We start from the raw sequence: 4158 nt of genomic DNA, 5'->3' as shown, positions 1-4158 counted from the left end.
CACTTCCTGTTTTATTATGACATCACGCCTCGGTCGCTTTCAAATGTGCAGCTGCTCTTAACTCTAAGTTATATAACAATTGCATTGTACGAGTAAGTCGGACGTGTTCTTGAGCACTTTGCGCATATTTGCAAGTCCATAGCTGCAGAGATCGCATGGGCAGGGGGCCCCTCCCTATGTTGAGCCACTTTTTGTCCTGCACTGCAAAAACATTGCTAGGCTAACTGGTGACTGAAGCGCTTATAAAGTATGAGTGTTTTCATGTGTGCCCGATGGACTGGCATCCCATCCAGGGATACACCCTCATCCCCCATCGAACCCAACCCAACCCTGACCTGAATAGGTGATTGGAAGATTGATGGATGGAAAGCTACATAGTATTCATCCATTTTCTTAGAGCCACCTTACCAGCATAGGGTTAGGGTGAGTTTGTAGCTCTTCCCAGTATGCAAAGCGGCAGAGGCGGAGCCGGAGATTGTCTTCTGCGGTAGTGATGCGCGGGTCGGGTATTTTTCCAACCCGCGGGTCCCGCTTTTATGAAATTATTTGGCCCGCCCCGCAAATAAACTGACAATTTCTTTACCCGCCCCAACCCGACCCGCGGGTTACCCGCAGGGTCCACGGGTTACGAGACGACCCGCGCATCACTATTCTGCGGGCACTTTGGGACTGCTTGACTTTAGGGGAGGTGCTCTGAAATTTAGGGTTTCCCCTTAATGTGCCAGACCCCAGAGTTTCATTTCTACGGCAACACCCCCGACACAAACACATTTTATTAATGGATTTATTTTTCAAAGTATAAATTATAGTAGTCACACATTTAATGGGGCTGCCTAAGGAATGCTATGGATATCACTGGGGGTAGCTACAGCACCCCTACGTGCCCCTACCTGGTGCCACCCCTGGCAGGATGCCAATCCATCACAGGGCACACAGACTGATGCACTAAGAACAATTTAGAAGCCTTAATTCAATAATTAATTCAACCCATATGGATGCAGTTAGAACATACAAGCTTAACACAGAACTGAGGCCAAGAAGCAAAATGAGAATCCTGAAGGTGTCACAGGCCACACTGATTGGAATCCATCCATCCATCCACCCATCGTCGTCTCTTGAGTTTGCATGGTTGCCCTGGGTGACTTAGGATTCCTCCCGCAGTCTGAATACACAAAGATGGAGTCTCTAAACTGCCCATAGTGTGTGTATGTGTATGTATGTGAGTCAGATATGCATTATATTGTGGGAACTAAATGTCCCCACAATGCAATAAAAACCTGTTGTTTTTACATTGTGGGGACCATTTTTTCTGTCCCCACAAGGGGAAATTCAACTTTTGTTGCATCTGTGACTGCAATCAAAAAACTAAAAATGCTGAAAGTCTTGTATTTTGTTTGGTTACTTATGGTTAAGGTTTGGGCTGGGTACAGGGTAAGGTTGTCATTGGTTGGATTAGGGTTTTGCTCATAGAAATGAATGGACGGTCCCCACAAATTTAGCAATAAATAAACTGTGTGTGCATGTATGTGTTTAGTCTGTGATGGATTGGCATCCCATCCAGGGTGTACCCAGCTTTGTGCCCTGTGGTGGCAGAGGGAGGCTGCACCCCCCACCCAGAGAACCCTGACTGGGAAAAGCTTTTGGAAGATGGATGTATACTGGTAGTATTATGAAAATACTGCCAGACAATGCTAAATATTTCATGTAGAACTATTTTAATACAGCAAATATACAGTGAAGGTATGTCTTAGTCTTTCAGGGTATTTGTCAAGGGTTACTCATTTTAGAGAACATCTTCCCCGTGCTTGTCCAGTTAACTTGTCACATTTCTAGAAGAAAATATTTTGTTTGGTTAAACTTTCTCGACCCTTGTAACCCACACGAGGATTTTAACATGCAACAAGTTGCAAAGTGTCAACGGGAATGCGGACCAGAGACAGACGGTTTGAAAAATGTAAATATGTCGAGCATGTGGTCTGGCAATTCACGTAAATGCAGCCTGCAAATTGAGAGGTGTCAAATCGACTTCAACGAATAAACACCGGTACTCGGATAGTGGCACATGTGCACCTTTACAACTAGGCTACTCAAACAGAGAATACTAAAGTTTTGGGAGTACAATCGGGGTAATTTGCCTGATAATTAAAAAGCCTTATTCGGCACTTTAGGTTACAATAGTAGTGTTGGTATGTCTCAGAAACGGATAGTGTTTATACTAATTTAAATGCATTTTATTGGAAAGCTGTACACAAGATACTGGATCCTAAGAACACGACTAAAGATATTAATACGCATACACACCGTCATAAACTATAAAACTAAAAAAGTAACTCACATAAGGCAATTTGTCAACGTGTGTGCGAATGAAAAAGCGATTTTTCAAACGACGTGGGCACGTGAACAAATTGCATAGCAATTACGTTTCACTTGAAACATAACACGGGAGCCTGGGAATATTTTGTTTAAAGCTTGGGGTGGTACTTTTCACGCCTCAGACCAGGGACCAAATTTGCGTTTATTGGTGTCCTGTGCCTTGTGCCTCTAACACCTCAGCAAACTGCATTCCGCCTTACCCCCCCCCCAACTCTTTTGCCTCTACAATATTACACCGGAGGCAGACAACACGTCGCACCTTAGAATTAAAGGGGGGCTGCACCATTTGGATCTTCGGCACGTGGAGAGTTTAAGTGCCGGGTGCCTGCATACCCCGCTGACGATGCAAATGGCAGGCAGCAGTAACACTCCTTACAGCCGCTTTGCATGAATATCTGACGGTTCGCACGTGTCAGATACTGCATGTTATTCCTCCGGAACTCTATGACGCATTTTACTCATGTAGCATTTTTTACCTATTAGGCTGTCAGTTGCTGAATCTAACTGAACATTTAGCGGATAACAGGCCTTCATTACAGTTTGGTACGGAATTATTTCAGCATTCTTTAGCGCATTTCTTGTTCATTTTGATTTCTTCAAAACATGTTTCTTTGTTCCATTGCCTGTGCACCTGAGCCTCCAAAATAGCAAGTGATCTTGAACGAAACTCTAACTTTTGCATAACTACAGATGCCACCTAGAATAAATCTTTAATTTAAAGTTGATTTATCATGAATATAAAACTGATTTCCCTTTGACGAGTTTTTTGTATTATTAATGTTTGCTCACGCTAGTAGTCAAAATTGTGCCATATGCTTTTCCCAACAACAGACGCATGAACGCATAGATAATATTTGTAAAATCATACATTGGACGATTAAATAAGTAACCGTAGCAATAGTTGAATAAAGTTCTGCAGTCTCTAAAAACTTGAAGTGTTTCCAGTTTTGGCCATCAGTGTAAATAGCCAGCTTCGTCCTAATGGCATTCAATAGCTTTAGGATTACCATGCATACACTGTTCAGTCACATTGTTCAGAGCAAAGATTAATTTGCTTCTCTCTAGCTAAAAACCGCATCTTCGCTGCTGCTTGAAACTCAAGCCGTGAACGCTTCCAGTCTGGATAATGGTTCAACAAAATAATGACAATGGCGTTTCACCTATAGCCCTTTTCTCTTTTTTGTGCTGCGCTTCAGACGAAGCGTGCCTGGGATGAAGTCACTGCCAGCGGAGGCACGCGCTGCCTTCATTTGAATCATAAAAGAAAAGCGCCAAAGATGAGCAACAGTTTGTAAAGCTTCTTTTGTCTGTCCCTAAAATCCCCGCCCCCATCAAACATACACTTTAGGGACACATTCTCATAAGAAACGCAGACATGTGGCTAGCTTGGGAAAAAAAAAGCAGACGAAACTTTACCCGGGCACACGCCAGACGCCTGGATTAATTAATCAAATGTGATAGCAATAGTAATTAAACAAATTACTAGTTATTGTCACGAAATATGCCACTTCTGCATCTTTGCCAAGCAAGTATGGAACAATGGAAAACATTTCACATGACAAAATAAATGTTGATATATATTTTATCAAACTGAGTGACATATTTGACATTTTATCACAAGAAATGTTTCTTGTATAAACTTTGTATTGCAATGGATTAGTGATGTCATGGGATGTCATTTTTTTTGTCGCTCTTATCTATTGCTGTGTCCACTTCCCGATGAAATTGAGAATTGCGTGTAGGCCTATAGTTATGACATTTACCCGAATGCATTTTTCATAATTT

The sequence above is a fragment of the Paramormyrops kingsleyae genome, chromosome 17 (assembly GCF_048594095.1).
Source record: "Paramormyrops kingsleyae isolate MSU_618 chromosome 17, PKINGS_0.4, whole genome shotgun sequence".
NCBI classification, from domain to species: Eukaryota; Metazoa; Chordata; class Actinopteri; order Osteoglossiformes; family Mormyridae; genus Paramormyrops; species Paramormyrops kingsleyae.
The sequence above is the reverse complement of the archived record's forward strand: the minus strand, read 5'-3'. Positions refer to the sequence as shown.